The sequence below is a fragment of the Protopterus annectens genome, chromosome 1.part1, assembly GCF_019279795.1.
Source record: "Protopterus annectens isolate FY-2018-M chromosome 1.part1, PAN1.0, whole genome shotgun sequence".
Classification (NCBI taxonomy): domain Eukaryota; kingdom Metazoa; phylum Chordata; order Ceratodontiformes; family Protopteridae; genus Protopterus; species Protopterus annectens.
The window spans coordinates 1940554213-1940577841 of record NC_056726.1 but is presented as its reverse complement, the minus strand read 5'-3'; positions in this window follow the sequence as shown (position 1 = coordinate 1940577841).

Below are 23629 nucleotides of genomic sequence, written 5' to 3'. Positions count from 1 at the left end.
CTGCAGTAAATGTATGTTAAAACAAAACCAGTTACTCTAACAACCTTATAAGCTTACAGTGGATATAATGTGTACACACCTCAGTTAACATGCCAGGTTTTTTTTATATATAACATGAGACCACATAAATCATGTCATAACATTTCCCACCTTTAATGTGACCTATAACCTATGCAATCCAATTGTAGAACAAACACATTGGTTAGGGGTAACATATAGAAAATGAAATATGTACAATAGGCTGGTTGCATAAGTGTGCACACCCTTAAAGTAATACTTTGTTAAAGCATGTTTTGATTTCATTACAGCAGTCAGTCATCTTGGGAAGGTGGTGATCAACATGGCACATCTGGCCTTAGCAATATTTGCACAGTCTCCTTTGCAGAAGCCCCCCAACTCTGTCAGATTGTGAGGGCATCTCTTGTGCACATCCTTCTTCAAGGCACCCCACAGATTTTCTATTGGATGTAGGTGTGGACCCTGGCTGGGCCATTCCAAAATGTTGATAGTTTTCTGGTGAAGCCATTCTTTTTATGATTTGGATATATGGTTTTGGTCATTGTCATGTGGAAAGGTGCAATCCCTCTTCATCTACAGCATTCTAACAGACACCTGAAGATTTTGGCCAAAAAGGGACTGGTATTTGGAACTGTTAATAATCCCCTCCACCTTGGCTAAAGGCTCACTTCCAGCTTATGAACATCAACCCCAAAGCAGGACATTGCCATGACCATGCTTCACTGTGGGGATGGTGTTCTTTTGGTAATGCACAATGTTGTTATTGCGCCAAACAAGCCTTTTAGAATTGTGGCCAGTCAGTGCAACCTTGGTCTCATTACACCATAACATGCTTTTGGGAGACCTGCTGTATTGTTCTTGAGAATTTAGCCAGACCTGGATGTTGTTCTGTGTGAGAAAAGGCTTCAATCTTCCAACCCTAACCCATAGGCCAGACATGTGGAGAATACGTGAGATTGTTGTCACATGTAGTACACAACCAGTACCTGCCATAGATTCCTGCAACACATTTAGTGTTGCTGTAGGTCTCCTGGCAGCCTCCCTGACCAGTTTGGGTCTTGCCTTTCAACACATATGGAGGGGATATCCACTTATTTGCAATGTCACTTATGCCCTGTTTTTCCCACCTTTTGATGACTGTTGTCACTGTGTTCCATGGTATATGCAATACTGTGGAAAGGATTTTGTACCCTTCTCTGGGCTGAGGCCTTTCAACAGTGACATCCCTTTGATGTTTTGTAAGCTCTATGTGAACCATGGCTGTTGCTGTAGTAGGCACCTGGGTAAATGTCAGGAAAATCCTAGTAGGACAGCTGACCGTTATTTGGTGTTAATCAAAAAGTCTCTGTAATTGATGGCAGGTGTGTACCCAAGAAGATGTAATGCTGTATTTATATCAAAACCTGCTTCAACACAGTATTAGCTTCAGCCCAGGCACACTTATGCATGTTGCTTATTGTACGTTTTTTATTTGTCATAATTGTTCCCCTAACAGATCTGTTTGTTTTACAATTGATTTGTACAGGTTATACATCACATTAAAGGTTGGAAGAGATTGGGAATGTTTAATAGGGGTCTCATGTTTGTATATCACACATACCTGGCATTTTAACAGGGAGTGTACACCTTTTATATGCACTGTATAAGACTACTTTTTAAAATATGTTCCTGGTTTTGGGCCTTTGTACCCCCATTTTGTCAGTCTTTGTCCAGATTTCTTGCAATGACATTTTGTGAGGTATGTTACAGATATGTTACATCTCCAGCAAATAGGCCCCTGTGATGACCACTGTAATGCAATGCAGTTAACCCCACCACAAGTGGGCATGCACATATCACAATATGGCTGAGAGTAACAGTTGTGTGTATGGTAACATCCATGACCTTAACATGCCTGGGGTACTAGTAAGCCCCAACAGGACAATCCCATACTCACTGGCTTCAGGCTGCTGTCTCAAATCCAGACCAGAGGGACATATGTAGTTGTGAGGGAGAGGTATTGTCAGCAGACTCACATGTGGCATTGGTACAAGATGAATGCTGCTTTTCTGCATATGTAAAGTACAAGCTCTGATAGTATACAATTTGCTGTCCTACACCATAGATGTGCACTTGTGCACATTAGAAAACCCCACCCATGAATGCAGTTTGACCTGACATATGCATCAAGATACCCTACATAATCCAGTATGACTGCTACAGTGTTCAATTGATGTGGACTGGGGCCTTACCTGGATGCTCCTTGCCTGTTTCCTGGGTTCCACCCAGCTCCATGACTTGTGTTTCTTGGCTTGGCTTTTGTGTGGGGGCTGCCTGAAGGATGGCAAGGAGATCCTCTGTTGCCATAAGTGGGGCCTGTATGACAGGACCCCCACCTGTAGCAGTATGGTCACTGGCCATGGCAGCAGCCTTTTGCCGGGCACAGCATATCAGGTCAGTTGCCCGATGCCTGACCTGATCATATGTGTGTCCATGGGGGCCCGAGTTGTTAACTCTGTGGGCAAGATCATCCCACAGGGTTGTCTGCCCCCACAGATTGTGTTGGCCATGGCCAAACATCACCCCATGGAGTGGATGATGGCATCCATGATGGCTGCATTTTCAGCTGTGGAATATGATGGTTGTCTTTGCCACTACATGTCACCTGGAAGACATAAACAGGGAAACACATCACAGGACCTCATACATTGGTCAAAGTTATTTACAGAACCTGCACATTAACATTGACTATCATTAGCCACCACTTAACCACATCATACTCCAGTCATCAGCAGAGTATGTACCTGCATTGCACTCCTAGTCCTGATGTGCCATGTTCCCCCCAATGAGGGCCAGTACATTGCATAGTCATCCATTCATCATTCACCTTTGTGCAGAGGGATGACAGTGGCTATCTTCCTTACAGATGGAATGTCAATGCTGCTCAGGCTTTGCTTGCATACAGTGTGGAATGGAGTTGGGAACATATGCTTGAGTTCATGTAGGATGTAGAGAGGAATGTTATCAGGTCCCATGGAGACTTACTTTTGTTGCCTTTGATTAGGCAGTATGCACCTGCTCTCTGATGATGACGGAAGGGGTGTGGGTGCTGTGCATATCCACCTATACTGATGGTGGGACAGGGGGGTGATGTTTGCCCTTAACCTGTCTGCAGCACTTTGGTTATAGCTATGGTGTGTGTGTGTGTGTGTGTGTGTATGTGGTGTGATTGACCACCATTACAGGGTGGGTTGTTGCCTCTGAGATTGAAGACATATGTGAAGATGGCCTTGTGATTGGCCTTGGTGGATGTGTCCAATTTGTACTCATAGTTAGCATCACAGTAATTCACCTGTGACCTTATATGCTCATTCAGGCAAAGGTTAACTTGCTTCCAAGTTGGTGCCTACTGCTACTTGACCCTGTACAGTCAATATGGTGACCAATTATGTGGTTTGTGCATTGCTGCTGTCCAGCAAAGTGGATTACTCTGCCTTGGTGGAGGCAGGTTTTACAAGTAAGGTATTGCTGAGTCCATACATCTATGTAGGTGCACAAATATCTGTTAGTAGTAGGCATGGACACAAGGTCATAACACAGTTGGACACCTCTCCAATTTCAACCTGGTAATCATGCTTATTCTAGTACTCATGTCTGTGTCAGGGCAATGCAACAAACAGTATCTGCAGAAATGTATGTCTGTTTGATGCACATAAACTAAGATTACACACATGTACAACATGTAAAGCTTATTTACCTGATTTTTTGCATCCCATGTCTGTTGTTATGAGGATTCCAGGTACACCTACTCATACATACATGTGCACAGGTAGTACCTGATATACATTTCTGTCCTATGTCAGTATGGCAGACTATATTTACACTCTTGCTGCTCAGTCATACCTCTCAACCTGTTAGAGCAGGACATCTGGAGGATACCACACATACATGGGGGGCAATGGCCCAAAATTAGTGACACTTTCTTAATTTTGCTGCAACACACTTAAGTCATTTAATAGAACAGTAGCCTTTGCATTCACAGAAATACTCTGGAGGATGTCTGACACTCATATATGTATGCTAGCATGTTTCAATGTCAGTTTTCACAGATTTGCCAAAGATTTGCCAGACATAACACAACTCTGTGAGTAAATGATTACAAATATGAGGCACACATATGGTCTGTGTGCATAACACTGGACAGTTGAATGGTATGACCTATGTATATCACATGCAGTTCAACACACATGTCTGCGAAAGTAGTTTACTATGCAAATACCCTGGATAGGTCTCTAAGATTTGTGAGACAAGCATGTATATTATAGTTGTATTCACAAGTAACTTATGGATATCTATGACATCCCAGTAGCTGGCCTAGGAGTGTCAAAGTCAATATTGTTCAACAGACACTCCAGCAGTAGTCATATGTGAGCCATTCCTTTCTGGGGTGACTCAGGGGCCTGATCTGTGATCTATGTCACTGCAGACAGACCCAGATGCTATGGCCAGAGGTGCTGATCATCAATATATCAGTACAAGTCTTGTTGAGACATATTTGATTAACATCCTATATCCCATTGTTGCATACCCCCTACTGCATTCCATTACATGCTTATTTGTTTGATATACCCTTTTTTTCTCCAAGTAGTGTCAGTTTGGATTCCAATTACTGTTTCTGTTTCTGTTTCTGTGTGTGTGTGTCTCTCTCTCTCTCTGTCTATTCATGTAGCGGTATAGACCTGTTTGCATAGGCAGCAGCTTGCCTTTTGTAGGTAATGCTCATGAGCAGGTGATGGCCTGTGCACCAATTGGTGTCCCACACTTGCTAATTGCATGCAAATCAGCTGTGTTGTTATTTCTATAACCAGTGGCCTAGCAACACAATCATATAATTGAGTAATTCATGTGGGCATTGCCCCTTTTCATTGCCTGTGGCAACATCATGGAGGTGTGTGAACAACAGCATCACAGAGGGTAGTTGGAAATATCTCTTACAACAAAACATGTGGAGACAGTCCAACAAAATGGGGGAGAAGATCCCAGACTGAGGGACAAAATGTGAGTATTGCTGTTATACATTTGAATTCATGCTAGTTTAACATGGTCTGTGTCGAAATGGATATTCTGCATGGGTCTCAGTCTGACAGCGTTATGGGGTTGACATAACTCTCAACTGTAAGGCTATCTGCAGAATGGCCAGAGGTTTGACTCTTATGTTTGGTCTGTTCCTCCGACAGTTATTGTCATTGGCAAATCAGTAGCATACCCTGGGTATTGCAGTCAGTAAATGCTAACTTTCATTTGTGCTCCTGACTTCATATCCCTCAGTTACAACAAACCCTGTAACACAAGCAACTTTCTGAGTTTATAACAGCAATATTTCAATTATGCCCCTGTGTTTGGGCCTCTGTCCCCCAATTATGTCAGGCTTTGTCCAGATGTCATGCAGTAAGAGGTTGATAGATATGGTATATCATTAGTTAGTGCCTTCCTTCCTGATATCATCCCAGTGATGTAGCAGAATGCCATACATGTTATGAGGAAGGGGCCATATACATGAGGACAGAGTCTGGACATTCTGTGGGAATCTGTGCAGTTGAGGGGTCTGTGTATGTGAGCAATTGTTAACAGACTGTCAGGATTGTGTAGAAGTGTAGCATATAAATGTTGGTTGCACTGTGTAGGGAGGGGGATACATGTCATGGCTCCTTTCCTATCTGACTGTGCCTGCTGCTCCAGTTACTGGTGGTGTATCAGCTGTATATGTTTGTAGGGGCAGACTGAGACATGCTCTGTACCACTGCAGGAGTCGGACTACACTGTGACTTGGGGCAATATATGTAGGGGTAGTGTGTGAGTGTTAAACATAATATTATGTTCACACAGTCATACTCTACTGTTCATTTGGCTTACCAGCATGACAACATGACTGTGGTGAAATTGGTTGTGGGTATGCAGGCACACACCGGTGACTGTTTTTCACTACTGTTACATCCCTGTAGTGCCTGATATTTTTGAAAATGCATGTGTAATTCCACATAGCTGACTTGGGGTAGTGTTGTGTCAGCCTGACTATAGTTTGGACGGTGCTTGGTGACAGGCTAAGCAGCACAGTGTACTTTCCCTAATGTCATGTTATGTCCAGATATTCATAGGATATCCAGTTGTCTGGCTCATATCTTTGGTGTGGTCCCTATAAGTGTTGTGTATGACTGACAAATCAGTGGGATGATGTGAGGATTTCAAGCACTAATTAATGAGAAGCAATTGAATCTTGGAGTTGTGCTATTTAGGTCAATATATGTTAAAACACAAGGTGTTGCTGTAGCAACTGTCTCAGCAAATCTAGTCAAGTATTTTAGATATAGGTTCATAGGTAGGTACTAGTCTATTGTCCCTGGGGCCTATACAAGCCCAGCCAAAAAGGTACCCTGGCTTTTGCCACCCAAAAAAATGATTTTCCTGTGCCACTGTCGAGCAGAGCCACAGAGGTGATCCCCGGGAGGACTTTCCCATTTCCCATCCAATCATCAAGATTTTTTTTGAAGAGTGCTAATGAGGAGCTTTGTTTGATATAGATAGGTAGTGTATTCCAGAGTATGGGAAGTCTCTGGGACAGGAATTTATCCCTCTGGCATGTTCTGTTTATTGTGGTGACAATTTTTAGGTCCCTAGAGCATGTAGCTTGGAGGGATTGGGATTTCTTTAAGTGGAGCATGTCCAACAGCTCTGGGTTTGACATAGCTTTGTATGTTAGGCAGAGATCACCTCTGAGAAGGCGATATGCGACGGAGTAAAGCTGGAGTTTTTTGAGACGGTTCATGAGGGCATCTGTTTGAGGCCAGTAATCCTCTTTGTGAGATATTTCTGCAGCCTTTCCAGTTGTTGTAGATGTCTTGTGAGGTACATACCAAAAGGGGCATTGTACTCTATAATGGGTCTAATGAGTGATGAGTAAAGGGAAACAATGACCTCTTTTTTTCTGGATGAGAAACCTTTTGTGATGATGTGTGCCACATAGAATGAGTTCCTAACTACTGTGGCAATGTGATTATCAAAGGAGAGACTACTGTCCACCTGTGTCCCAAGGTCTCTTATCACACTTTTGGTCTTAAGTAAACTACTGCCTATGTTGTAGTTCATGGGCACAGAGTTTTTACCAAAGGGGATGACAATGCACTTTTTGCCATTGAGCTTGAGGCCATGGCTTTGACACCAGACATCTGTCTCAGTGAGGCCCTTTTGTAGGATGTCCACATCATTAGGAGTTTCGATTATGGCTCCTAGTTTGCAGTCATCTGCAAACATCATTAGCCAAATACCTTCTGTGTTAGCCTGTACTTCAGAGAAGTAGATACCAAACAGGAGAGGACCCAGGACTGAACCCTGTGGTACTCCACTTGTCACTGGTCTGAAGTTGGATTTGGAGTCTGATACTTTCACAGTGTGGGTTCTGTCAGTGAGCCAGTTGTCAACCCATCTTGTGACATAGGGATTTATACCTAGTTTAGTGAGTTTATCTATAATTCCAGAGTGTGGGATGGTGTCGAAAGCCTTGGCAAGATCTAGATAGGCTGTGTGAACCACCTTACCCTTGTCTACGGCTTTGGTGACTGCTTCAAAGAAGTCTATCAGGTTTAGGAGACATGATCTGCCTTTTACAAACGCAAACTGGGTGGGGTCCAGAGTTTGGAGATTACCAATGTCTTTGTTTATAAGTTCCATGATGATATGTTCCATGGCCTTGCAGACCAGGCTCATCAGGCTAATGGGGCGGTAGTTCTCGGGATCCGTGGTGGCTCCCCCCTTGTGGAGTGGGATAACCGTCGCTGTGCACTATTCAGCAGGCACAAAGCCTGAGGTGAGGCTATGACTAAACATGGTACTTAGGTGGGGTGCCAGTTCATTCTGTAGTTCATGTAGAATGCAGCCTGGGATGTTGTCTGGTCCCATGGATGCTGTGTTCTTGGCTTCGGAGAGTGTGGTTTTTACCTGTGCAGCCGTGACTACAGGAACTTTGCATTCTTCCTGTATAGAGATGGGCTCTTTAGGGGGTGAGAGGGGGGTAAAGTTATCACTGAACCTATCTGCCAGGATGTTGGCAATATCAGTTGGGTCTGTATATTTAGTGCCATTGCACTGTAACTCAGAGCAGATCTGAGTGTTGCCATTGAGATTCTTGACATAGCTATAGAATGCTTTGTGGTTGTCTTTAGAATCAGTGGCGATTTTGTTTTCATAACTAGCTTTGGAGGATTTTATCAGGGATCGCAGCTTCTTACTGAGGTTGACCAGAGAGCTACTCCCACTTATGGTATTTTACTCTCTTTTGCAACAGTTTCTTCCTTTTGTTGTACAGTTTGTTTATGGCAGGGGACCACCAGATTGGCTTCCTTTTTTGGAGGAAAGTGTCTTGGTTCTGTTTAGGATAGCACGATCCATGTACTCATGTAAGTGCTCATAAGTGCAATTGTGTAGGATTCAGTAGTCGTAACTGTATTGTCCATCTGCATTGATGTCATGAAGTTCACCACTTCTGTCTCAAGAAGCATGAAGTTGGCTTTGGAGAAATTTTTTACCATGGTTTCCTTAATGGGGGTGGGGGCAGGATGTGGATATCTAGGGTAATTAGCTTATGGTTGGATCGGACCAATGAGGCGTTGACTTCAGGTGTGGAACACCGGTCACTCATGTTGGTAATGACTAGATCTAGGATATTGTTGCCCCTCGTGGGGGGTGTGGATAAGTTGATCCAGGGCACTGGAGTTTATGGATTCCAGAAAGCATTGAGCAAAGGAGTTGGTACATGGGTAGTTTTCCCAGTTAATGGTGGGTTAGTTGAAATCGCCCATTATTAGGGTGTTTGGTTGAAGCCTAATATTTTCCAGTACATCAAGAAAAGAGGAGTGGGAATCCTGGGGCATGGTGGGTGATCTGCAGCAAGTTACAATTTGGATTGCAGTTTTGCCCAGAGTTAGTTGCACTTGGATAACCTCGGCTGCATTATGCTGAGCAACTAGCCTGGAGTTGTGGATATCCTTAATGAATATGGACACACCTTCACCTTTGGTGTTCTGGTCCAGGTTACATGGCCGAAAACTGTGGTATGAGTTATAGCCTGGCAGTGCAGGGGTGCTCTCTGGAGCCTTGAATCAGGTCTCAGTCACTGCACAGATATCGATGTTCTCCACTTTAAGGAGTGCCTCGAGTTAGTGCATTTTGAGATTTAGACTTCTAGCATTGAGTAGCATCATCCTCAGTTTTTGCTTGCCTGTTCCTGTTATGGTGGTGAATTTGTTATTTGAACCTTGCCTAGTGTTTTGCCTTATTGGCTGTGGTTGAGTGGCACACTGAGTCTGTGGGCTATGTGTCATTTGGGTTGTGTTGGAGGGGTAGAGGTTGCGTGAATTTCTGCTTTGGAGGTCTCTGTTACTTGAACAGATTATTACTGAGAGCCTCCGCAAATGTTTTTGTGTTTCTATGTTTGGATTCTGGTGGTGTAGATTTAGTGAGACTATGTGATGAGTGTGGTGTGGTGCAAGTGTTTACATTCTCCTCTTGACTGTCAAGTTCAGTCTTGATTGGAGAGAGCTTTACTTCCAGTTTGGCTAGATAAGTGCAACTCTCACAGGTTTTAGTGTTGGGTGGTAGGAGGAGAGGGTTGTCTGTGTAAATGAGGCAATTTCTACATTGCCCCAAGATGCCCAGAGTCATCAGATAGACAGGAGAGACCACTGGGAGCTGACCCTTGGACATGCCTGAATAAAAAACTATTTTCCTCTAGATAAGTGAGGAAAGTGAGTACAACAGCTGTTTTTCTCTAAGCAAGTGAGGAAAGTAAGCACCAAAACTGTTTTCCTCTAGGTAATGAGGAAGGTTGAGTGCTGTTGTAATTAATAGGTTATTTAGTGCTTACAAGTTCTGAACATGTGCTGATCACGAATAAGCAAATTCAAGTGCTAAAACTAAGAATCTGTATCTGGACTAAACTAGTTATGGGAAAAGGGGGAAACTAGTGCAAATGCGGGCTTTTAAATCAGAAAGTTGAGAGAGATGGAAAAACTGCCCAAATGGCCAATAACTACAATTTCTGTGCCAGAACCACTCCTTATGTTGTAGATAGGTTACCTAGTGCTTACCACTTTCACTGATAAGCTAGAAGGCTTCCCTGCAACACAGAAAGCTTGGGGGGGGGGGGCTCAGATGCTTACATACAGTCCTGGATACAACAAATCTGAATCTGGACTACACTAGTTACAGGAAAGGCATATTATATATATATATATATATATATATATATATATATATATATATATATATATATATATATATATATGTGTGTGTGTGTGTGTGTATAGAAAAGTAGCTAAAACAAAAGTAAAAACAATTCAAATGCAGTGCAAGCTAGCACACTTGAGTATGTAGCAATGTTAGATCAAACAGTTTAAAAAATGCAATTAAATTAAAAATGACTAAAAACAAGTGCAGAATGAGTCTATTAGGTAGAATGAGGTAAAGAAATGGGACTGGGGGAAGTGTCCCAGATCAAATCTACAGTGGGGGCGGGCAACTTCAAAAGCCTCCAAATTTAAACAACACACTATTTTCATGGCCACCCCCCACACACTTTGTTAAGCTTGGTCCAGATTTGTTGCACTAAGGGGTTCTGAGCATACCGTTCAACTGGCCAGACTGTTGCAGAACATCCAGGTTTATTGCTCATATTTTGTCTCTGTTGCAAAATTTATTCTAATTTCTCTGGTAAATCACTGTGATGATCTGAGGATGTCTATCAGTAAATGATTGACATATTTTCAGTTCAAGACCTAATATCCTTCAGAAAACGTATGCTGAAACAGACCCTGATACTTGAGGAACTGTTTACATTTCTAAGAGCCTATATATACATATATATATATATATACACACACACACACACACACACACACACACACACACACACACACACACACACACACACACACACACACATATATATATATATGTTGAGTCTTTCGGCTTTTCCCAGTTAGGGGTCGCCACAGCAGAACTCCGGTCGGCTAATGATTAGCAGTAGATTTTTACGTGCCGAGTTGACAGCCCTGACGCACAACCATCAACGAAGGCACGCCTTCACGCATGTCTCCACACAGAAGACATTCTAGCTGAGAATCAAACAGGACAACGTCTTACTGTGAGGCGACAATGCCACCGCAGCACCTCCACCGCAGGTATATATACATAAATGGATAGATAGATAGATACATATATACATATATGTGTGTATATATATATATATATATATATATATATATATATATATATATCTATATATATATATATATATATCTATATGTATATATATATATATATATATATATATATATCTATATATATATATATATATATATATATATATCTATATATATATATATATATATATATATATATATATATATATATATATATATATATATATATATATATATATATATATATATATATATACATATATATATATATATATATATATTTTTTTTTTTTTTTTTTATAATTTTTTAAAAAATATTTAATTTGAAAAATTTTTAAAATTTTTTAAAAAAAAAGGAATTTTTTTTTTTTTAAAAATATTTTAAAAAACTAAAAAAAAATGTTAAATGAATTTTGGGGTTTTTAAACCCTATAAAATGGTTTGGAAAAATAATAATTTTCATTAAAATAAGCTTTGGCAGACAGGTTCAAATTTCCCATAACCCTTTAATAAATTTAAATTTTTGGGAAAAATTTTTTAAAAATTTTAAAAAATAGTTTGGGGGGAAAAAACGCGGGGGTTAATTTTTTTCAAAACCCTTTTTTTTTTTTTTTTATATATTTAAATCATTTTTCATCCCAAAATTTATTTTCAATTCCTTTAAAATTTGAACTTTTTTGGGAAAGGGGCTTTTTTTCAAAAAAAAAATGTTTAGGAAAACCTCCTATTGAAATTCATTAAAATTTAATTTTGGGGGGGAAAAATTAAATTTTAAATTTTTACATATTTCCCAAAAATTTAAAAATTTTGGGGTAAAAAAACCTTTCCAAACAACCCCACCAATGCAAATGTTTAAAATCAATATTTATTTTACAACTCATTAAATAAAAATAATATTATTTTTTTTCATCCAAAAACCCCCAAAAAACAAACTTTAAAATAAAAAACATTTTATATGCCCCCTTTTAAAAATTACTAAATCAAGGGGGTTTTTTTAAACCATCTATCCATCCCCTGGTGTACCCAGCCCTACCTAAACCCCCAAAATTTCCAAAATAGGTTAACGATCCATATCTTAAAAAAACCCACTTACTTCCCCTTCCTTCCTTTTAAAAAGGTTAAAGGACATGTCCCGAAAAAAACCCCAACCAAAGAAAAATTTCACACTAAATAAATAACTTTTTTTAAAAACTTTCTTGTTTGGGAATTTAAAAAAACCCCTAATAAAAAACCAAAGGGTTTTCTCAATCACACCCACCAAATGAAAAATAAAAATAAACCCCTTTAAGGTTTCAAATTTCCCCAAAAACCCCCAGGGTCCCTTCCAGATTCCCTTAACTTTTATGCCCAAAATAACCTAACCTTCCCACACTTGAACAAAAAAAACCTTTAACAGACATTTTCTACCTATCATAATAATTTCCTTAAAAATCTAGTAAGAACTTAACCTAATTCTACAATCTAACAAAGCCCCAACTTCCACCAACCAAAACATTAACAATTATAACTAAAATCATTATTAAAATAAACTTTAAAATCCACCACAAAAATAAATTAAATTTAAGGCTTAGAAAGATAAATATCGGAAAAAAACTTTTCCACTGGAAATTTTAAATAAGGAACCAAAAATTTTTTAATTAAAATTTTCCATATTCTTCCATTCCCGGATTAACAAAAATAAAAAAATTTTTATTCAAAACCTACCCAAATTTATAATATTATTTATACTCAAATCTTTTCTTTAAATAAACCCTAATCTTACAACCAGCCCTTCAAAATTTTTCCCTAAATTTAAACACAAAACCTTAAAAAACTAAATTTATAAATAGGTAAATTTCTATTTTTTTATTATATAATCTATAAAGGAAAATTTCCTTATTAAAATTTTAAATAATCAACATAAGGAAATTATATTTCTATTTAATATTCTTAAATATAAAATTTTCAAAAAAAAATTTTAAAAATATTAAATATTAAAAAATTATTTTAATGTAATATTTTAAAATTTAACATAATATTTTATATACTAAAATTTTCCCAACAAACTAAATAATATCTATTTTTCTTTTATAATTATAAATTTTATATTAATATAAATTTAAATTACATTTTAATAATATTCCTTATATTTTTGTTTTGGTTTATATAAATTAACAGGAATTTGAAAATATTTAATTCTATTACCCTTTGGGTGTTAAAATTAATATTTTATTTTTTTTAAATGCTTAATTATTTTTTAAAATTTATAATATCATAATAATTATTTTGAACTTAAAAAAAATAATATTACTAAAAAGTTTTTGTTTAAAAATGTTTTATTTCCCCCAAACCCAAGAAAAAATATTATTTTTTTAAATACCCTATTTATAATATTAATAAGGAAATATCTTTATTACCAAAATTTAGGATAATATTATAACTAATTTGATTTAATAAAACAAATATAATTAATAAAAAAAATTTTAAAAAACCTTTAACAAACCAACAGAAGTCACAATTTAGATTAATTCACTTTATTTTCCCCATTTACATAATTTTAAAACAATGAAAAAAAATTAAAATAATAATCATTATTTTTCCTTTAAACCCTCACTTTAATAAAAAATATAATTAACTTTAAAATTTACTTAAAATTTAATTTATAAATTATATAATAAAAAAATTTTTTTTTAAAAATTTATTTTCATACAACAACCTAACAATTTTCCCAAATAAATTCTATTAATATTACCAAACTAAAAAATTAATTATATTAATTTTAAAATAATATAAAACCTTATATACTACTATTTCCAAAATTTAAAATTCAATAATTTATCTATAAACACCTTTTTAATTGATATGCCAACTTCACCTTATTTAAAAAAATTAAAAGTAAATAAAAAATTTTAATTTTTGAAATATGTTTTTTTTTCCTTTTTTTTAAAATTTTGTAAGGAATATGAAGTTTTTCCCCCTCTAATGGTTTTGGACTACCCAGCAAAAAGTAAAATTTTTTAAAAAAATAAAACCCTTTATTGAATAAAATCCTTGAAAAGTCCCTTGACCTTAGGGAAATTTGGTGGAAGGGGGAAGGTTTATGGACCTATTTTGTTTTGGGAAAATATCATAAAAGGATTGATTAATTGGGGAAAAACCAGGGGATTAATGGGAAAGGTATGAAGGGACTATATATATATATATATATATATATATATATATATATATATATATATATATATATATATATATATATATATATATATATATATATATATATATATATATATATATATATATATATATATATATATATATATATATATATATATATATATATATATATATATATATATATATATATATATATATATATATATATATATATATATATATATATATATATATAGATATACATATACATATATATATCTATATATATATATATATATATATATATATATACATATATATATATATCTATAAATATATATATATATATATATATATATAATATATATATATATATATATATATATATTATATATATATATATATATACATATACATATATATATACATATACATATATTATATATATGTATATATACACATATATTTTATATATATATGTACATATATTATATATATATATATAATATATATATATATATATATATATATATAATATATATATGTATTATATATATATATATATATATATATATATATATATATATATATATATATATATATATATATATATATATATATATATATATATATATATATATATATATATACATATATTATATATATATATATATATATATATATATATATATATATTATATATATATATATATATATATATATATATATATATATATATATATAAATATATATATATATATATACATATATATATATATATATATATATATATATATATATATATATATATACATACACATATATATATGTATATATTATATATATATATATATATATATATATATATATATATATATATATATATATATATATATATATATATATATATATATATATATATATATATATATATATATATATATATATATATATATATATATATACATATATATCATATATATATATATATATATATATATATAATATGTATATGTATATATATGTATATATTATATATATATATATATATATATATATATATATATATATATATATATATATTTATATATATATATATATATATATATATATATATATATATATATATATATATATATATATATATATATATATATATATACATATATATATATACATACATATATATATATATATATATATATATATATATATATATATAATAAAACATATACATATATCTATCAATATATATATATATATATATATATATATATATATATATATATATATATATATATATAAAATACATATATATATTTGTATATGTATATATACATAACCTTAGTGATTCCATAGATTTTTTTTTCCCTACTGTTGAATGACTGTACTGCATGATATGTTTGAAAAAGCATCATAAACTTCTATGGTTCAAATGCTTTAGTGGTACATTGCTGTGACTATAGTGTATAGGGTCCTTAGTTTGAGATTTGACAGGGCTGATTGTTTTGTTGCTAGGCAGAACAGTGGCTGATGGAGTCAGATTGATTAAAACAGTTTTAATTGGCTATATGCTGGTTTGCTTGGGTTTGTTTGACGCTAAGTGATGCCAAGATGTGGTTATTAGTAGGTGTGCTTAATCCTTTTTGGCTTCACTTAGTTAATTCTTTTAAAAGAAAAGAAAAAGGGGTTATAGTAAAGTGGTGTGAAAGGTGCACACAGAGGGAAAACAATCTGAAAGGTAGTTAGAGATGTGCAGGACAGGTGTATGGGAGGTCCATAGCTATATATTTGTAATACAGCAAGAGCTGTGCATTTGTATGGAATTTGGATGTGAATTTGGACACTCAAACCCAAGGGAGAGGGGTGAGGACAAGGGAAATGTGTTGTCAAGCTAATTGGACTGGATTACATGTGTCCAGTGGATACCTGTGTGAAATGGACAGCAAAGTATGGGGTGATGATTGTTTTGGGGACATATGCCCTTTTTTCTTTTTTAAGATGAGAGTGGGATGTTGGGTTTGTAGGTATGTCTGGGGTGGTAGGTTGGGTAGGGAGACAGACAAGACTGACAGGAGAAGAGCAGACAGGGGCAGTGTTTGACTACACATGTGGGGGGTAAACACCTTGGACAGGGAGGGTGCTTGTGAATCAGAGGCCCATGAGTCTCCATTTGAATATGGTCGGACTGACATCCCCACCTACAGGCAGTCATGACTGCAGTTGCACAGCCCTGATGGTGGCTGTGCTGTTGGCTGGACAGGAGGGGCATCCTGCTACTCAAGTTGTGCCAGGCAGCCCTCCATCTGGTGCAGCTGGCCACCAACTCAGAGCGGATGACACTGAGCACCATACCCTAGAACTGACGGCGGATGATGGGCTTACTTCATGCCCGCCTACAGGTGGCGCAGGATCTGCAGGAGATGAAGTTCCATGTTAGGTTCTAGACATGCTGGGGCCCAGTGCCACTGTCAGATGGGATGGTATAGGTGGATCCATTGGGATCGACCTTCCAAAATGTGGTATGGTGTTGAGGTTTTCCAAGATATATTGGTTAGTCATGAACATAACATTTCAGTATTAGATTTAAAGGCTTAAAGGCATGCATGGGTATTCATATAACCCAAACAACAGATGCGTAACAGTTGCATAGCAAACAGAGCACATGCATAACTGGAACAACAGTAAGCATTGTAACAGCATGCCAGTAACAATGATGGCAACAGGCTGCCAACAATGGTATTTCAACAAGGTATGTTAACATGCAGCCAATTAATTATATAAACAATAATGTAACACATGTCCCAGCATTAGGTTTGGTAACAACAAAGCCGTAGTATATGAATAATAATTAGTAATGCAGATGAGGGGTGGGGGAGAGAAGAAAAGTCCATTAACAACTGCATAGGCCTCTATTTTTACAACAGTACTGCTCAATACTGTAGAGGTCTGCCCTCACTTTACAACTACCTATGGCCTACCTATGACATACCCATATTTGTAAGTTGGGCCATGTAGATGGCCTTCTGTACAATGGTGCCCACATGGTGGGAAACTGTCAAGTTACTACCAGCCTCAGTGCACAAGTCGCCTCACACCTGAATGCATGCTTAGTACATTATTACTGTCATACTTAGTGTGGATGACATCTACCACACCAGCGGGAGTGATGGCTCTTCTGGCATTCTGCTTGCAAGTAATGCTTCTTGTACCACTCAGTAATTGGGTGAGTGCCTCTTGGGGGATGGCCACATCAGTAGGGGGATGTAAGACAGTGGGCAGCTTGCATCCATACACCTAGTTACCCACAGACCACTGCTATTGTCCTGTACCTCAGATACATACATCTCAAACAGTATAGACCCCCAGACCAATGACTCTACTATTAAAAGTGGGTTCCACTACTTTGACTAAGTGGCTACTATCATTGTTCCAGTTAGCTACTCATCTGGTAACCTACAGGTTGGTGCCTAGGTGTGTAGGCATATGTATCCTGCCCACCTGGGGATTAGTGTGAGAGGATTGGGCTAGGTGAAGGTAAGCATTGTTCACCATCTTACCCTTGTCCCTGTGTTTGTTGATCACTGCAGAGAGGTCAATCAGGTTTCACAGGTCTGATCTCCCTTTGACAATACCATGGTGTGTGGGCCTAGCCATTTTGACGTTGCCAATGTCCCTGTTCATAATGTCCTTGATATTGCCTCCCATGCCCTTGCAGAGCATGCTAGTTAGGCTGATGTGCATCATATTGGCTGAGTTGGTGGATTGCCCCACCTTTGTGTATAGGGATGACAGTGGCTGTCCTCTGTGTAGATGGGATGACACCGGTGCTCACGCTGTGGTTGACTACAGCGCAGAATGGATCTAAGACCCCATGCCTGTGTTCATGTGGAATGGTTTCATGACTATGGAGAACTCTGTGTGTTGTCTTTGAGAGGGCATTACGGACCTGCTTCATGATGATGATGGTAGGGGGGCAGGTACTGCACATGCACATGTGTACCAAAGGGGGGACAGGAGGGTGGTGTTTACACTTCACCTATCTGCAGCCAGTTGCCTATATCTATGCCATATGTGCATGTGGTGTTATTGACTACCACTACAGAGAAGATTTGTGTGTTGCCTCAGGAATTGCAGATACATGTATGGAAAGCCTAGTGATTTGCCTTGGTGGATGTGTCCAATTTGCACTTAAAGACAGCCTTAGGGTACATCACCTGTGCCCTTATTTGCTTGTACAGACCAAGGTGACATTGCTTCCAATGAGGCACCTCTTCCTTTTTGGCCTGTCCAGCAATTGTTTCCACCTATTATGGTATTTGTGCATTGCTGCTGTCCACCACAGGCATTTACCTTACCTTGAGGGAGATGATGTTGTCCTGTCAGGTACTGCTGAGTCCATACAGCTATGTAGGTGCCCACATATGTATATGTGTGTGTATATATATATATATATATATATATATATATATATATATATATATATATATATATATTTGGATCACCTTCAGATGCCCGAAACGCCAAACCGCCGACACACAAATCACCGACACCAAAAGACCGACAACAAAAAATACCGACAGCAAAACACGAATACCATTACACCAACACACTACACGTAAACAACACAGTACACTACATAACATATCCACTATCCCTAACCCAAACCCTAACCCTAAGGTCCAACACTACCAAGACACTTACCCTACCTGCACCCTAACCTAACTCACTTACCCACCCCTAACCCCAAGGTCCGACACTACCGCACACTCACCCTACCTGCACCCTAACCCTAACTCACTTAACCCACCCCTAAACCCACAGTCCCTCACTATCGCACTTACCTGTCCGCTCCTAACACTAAATCCCTCACTCTATCGCACACTTACCGAGTCCGTCGGGTTCTCACCTTGTCGGTCATCTGCGTTGTCGGTGTTTTCGACCCGTCAGATTCCGTGTCGGTGAAATGCGATTTCGGGCATCTGAAGGTGACCCATATATTTATATATACATATATATATATATACATATATATATATATATATATATATTGATATATATATATATATATATATATATATACACACACACACACACACACACACACACACACACACACACACACACACACATATACATTTACATTTATACACATACATATTATATATATATATATATATATATATATATATATATATATATACACACATATACATATACATATACATATATATAACTACGTGGGGCCTGGAGAGTGCTGCTAGTTCCAACAAATGGGACTTTGGCTGTACAGCTACTTCTACCTACTCTGAGGGGATTTATAGTCATTTGTGTACATTTAATTATGTTTGACAATGTAAAGGTGGGGGTGGGGAGCATGGAAGATGTGACCTGAGTAATGATGGCTATGTGGTTAGATATTACCAAGAGGGGGTGGCACTGTAGGAGTTCTACACTGGCTACTCATGTTGGTTAGGACCATGTACATGAGATTCTCACCTGCCATAGGAGTGTTGATCAGCTGATCCACTGCATTGCCATTGACAAAGCCGAGGAATCTATGTGCATTCATGTTCAGGTGGCATAGGTCAGGCACACTGTGGTTGGGTATTTGAAGTCACCCAGGAGCAGGGTAGATGATTGAATCCTGACAGATTCCAGTAGGTCCCAATAGGTGTGGTGGGTGTCCATAGTCATGGTTGGAGGCCTGTAGCTAGCTATGATTTGATTAGGTGTTTTGTCAACTGTTAACTGCACTTGGTATGTCACCTGTGCGACATACTGTTTGGCCAGCCTGGAGGTATGTATGTGTATGTTAATGTTCAACACTCCACCTCCTGTGGCTTTGCGGTCCTCCATTTGGTGTCTAAACATATGATGGAATGAGTGGCCTGGCAAGGTTGGTGTGCTCTCCACAGCTAGAAAGCAGGTGTCAGTGACTTCACAAATGTCAGCATCTTACAGGACAAGGTACGCTTGCATTGACATGGGTGTCATGGTACGACACCTAGTTCCTGTTAGAGCAAGACAGCTGCACAAAGGCACATATCAGTGGTGGGCAAAGGCCAGTAAATAGTGTCACTTAATGAATCTAGCTAAAACACACTTATTTGCCAGAAAAGACAGTGTCACATTCATAGCTATACTCTGCAGGATATGACATCTGACAAGGAAGTGTATGCTAATTTGTTATGACTTCAGTCTTTAATGGGTTGCCAGTAATGTGCCAGACAATACTCAACCATCTGAGGCATTGACTACAAATATGAGTCAGACATGTGGTCAGTCTGCAAAACTCTGGACAGTTGTCAGGTATGGACTCAGTATATCACATACAGTTCAACACACACATCTGCATACACATACCCTATGTACATCTGTTACATTTGTAAGACAAGCATAGGTATCATAGTAGCATTCATCGGTAACATATGAGTAATTACAACATCCCAGGTAGATGGCCTACCAGTGACGCAGTCAGTATTGGACAACAGAGACTTCATTAGTAGTCATACATGAGCTGACCTTTGCTGGGGTGACTCAGGGGCCAGAGATGTGCTCCATGTCAATGCAGGCAGGGCAAGCAGTGGCTATAGGTGTTGTACAGCAGCATGAGAATCCAGCAGGTCTTGTTGTGCCCTAGTGCATAATGTCCAATTTGATATCATTGCATCTCCTTTCTGCATTCCATTACATGCTTACATGATTGACATACCCATTATAGTGCTCAGGAGTTCCCTCACAACAATGTAAATGGTTAGGTTTGTGTAGTCGCAGTCTGTCTTTGTGTAGCTGGGTTGAGACCTGTGTTACATAGGCAGCAGCTTGCATTTTCTAGGTACTGCTCATGAACAGGTGATGGCCTGTGCACCAGATGGTGTCTCCCACTTGCTACTTTCATTCAGAGCAGCTGTGTTGTCTTTCCATTTTCTAATGCCATAGCAACACAGTGCTGTAATTATGGCCTTCATGTGTGCCTTGCCCCTTTTCCTGCCCTGTCTTAAGGGCATTATGGAGATGTGGGGGCTACAGCTTCACATACAGTAGGTGGCAATACCTCTCAGGAAAGGACATGTTGAGACAGCCCAGCAACATGAGGAACAAAGTTCCAGAATTGGGTACAGATTGTAAGTCAGTAGTGCTGTTATACACCTTGAGGGTTGCTAGATTAACAGGGTTCATCTGGACATGCCTTTTCTGTGTGACATGATGTCTGACAGTGATGTGTCTCTGACATACCTCTCAACTGTCCTGATGTCCACAGACTGCCCATGGGTTCACCTATGTTTGGTCTGTTCCTCAGACAACATCTGTTTTTGTGGAAGCAGTAGAATGATTTGAGGATTGTAGTCAGAATAACCATTGACATCCATTGGTGTTTCAGTCATCATATCCTTCATGGATGTAATGTTACAACAAGCCTGTGACACTGTCAACTGTTTCAGTTTGTAACACCATTATGTGAGATATGTTCCTCTTTCCGGGCCCCCCAAGTATGTCATGCTTTGTCCAGATGTCTTGCAGTAAGAGGGTCAGATGTATGTGATATCATTATTTATTAACTGCACTCAAGGTCTCATCCCATTGACTTAGCAGACTTCTGGAAGTGGTATGCAGAAGTGGCCATGAATATGGTCTCACACCCTGGACATTCTGTGGAAATCTGTACATATGAGAATTATGTATGTCTGGCCATTGTGAAGCAACTGCTAAGATTGTGTAGCAGTGTTATGTGTAGATGTTTGGCTGAGTATGGAGAGTAGCAGATGTGACAGATGTGAGTGTCACAGATCCTTTTTCTGTCTGACTGTGTATGCTGCTACAGCTGCTGGTAGTCTGTCAGGTTTGTATGTTTTTTGGGGCAGACTGATAAAGGTCCTGTAACACCTCAGGATTCCCAGTATACTGTGAAATGGGCCAGTATCTGTCAGTGTACTGTGTGACTGGGAATCAGGATATGTTTGTTCAAACAGTTGTTCTACTTTAGAGTTCATTTGGGGTACTGGTATGTTGCTGTGATTGTGGTGCAAATGGTTGTTGGTGAACATTTATGCACAACTATCTGCTTTTCCTGTGGTTCCATCCCTGTAGTTCATTATATATTTGGATATACATGGGCAATTGCCCAGAGCTGATTTGGGTTAGTGTTGCTTTGGTCTTACTGTGGTTCAGAAGGTGCTGGGTGATATGGTTAGTGACTGTCATGGGTTTTTCCATTCTGTTACATGACTGCAGTCATACCTCTCCACTGTCCAGATGTCTAGACACGGTCCTGATGCATGGCTCATATGTTTTATTTGTTGTTCACAACAGTTGTGGGTTTCTGAGAAATCACTGGATGATGTGAGCATTGACATCAGTAAATTTTGACATCCATTTGTGTTTCAGGCCTGGAATCTGTCTGACATTGTATGTAAAAGCACACCATGCCACTCTAGCAGACTTCTACGTGTATGGCAGCCATATTTCAAAAATGTCACTATTGTTTGCCATTTAACCCCCGTTTGTCAGGCTTTTTGCAGATATGTTGCAGTAAGAGGATGGTTATCTGTATATATATATATATATATATCCCTGTATGATAAAAAAAAGAAGAAGAAAATATATACATATGTGGGAAAACTTTATAAGCTTGAAATACTGAAATCTCGAATTTCAGTATCTCAAGCTCATAAAGTGGAAGGATTGGAAGATTGCAACTCCAGAAGTGCGGAATTCAAAATCTCAAATGTGGGAAATTTTGAACTATTGGTTCTGGTGTTGCACTGTGTTCGTGGATTCCGGTAAGTGTTTATGTTTAAGGTTGTTGGGTAGGGGCTGTAGTGTGTATTAGTATGTGTTGTTACTGTGATGTGTGTCTGCAAGAGTAATGTAGTTTGTGTGGGGGTGTTTTGTGTGTGTGCATGTAATGCGACCTTGGAGTTAGAATAATTAAGTGGGGGTGGGTGGGGGGCACAGCCCCCCACATGGGGGGTGCAGGGGGGCTTGCCCCTGCATATATATATATATATATATATATATATATATATATATATATATATGTATATATTAGTATGTATATATACATATATATGTCTATAACAGTACTACAGATATATAATTCCCCCTACTGTTGAATGACTGTTGTGCATGATATGTTTGTAAGAACATTATAAATTCCCATAGCTCAGATGGTTCAGAGGTATGTTGCTGTGATTGTTGTGCACATGGTCCTGGGCTCCAGACTAGGAAATAATTACTTTTTTTCAT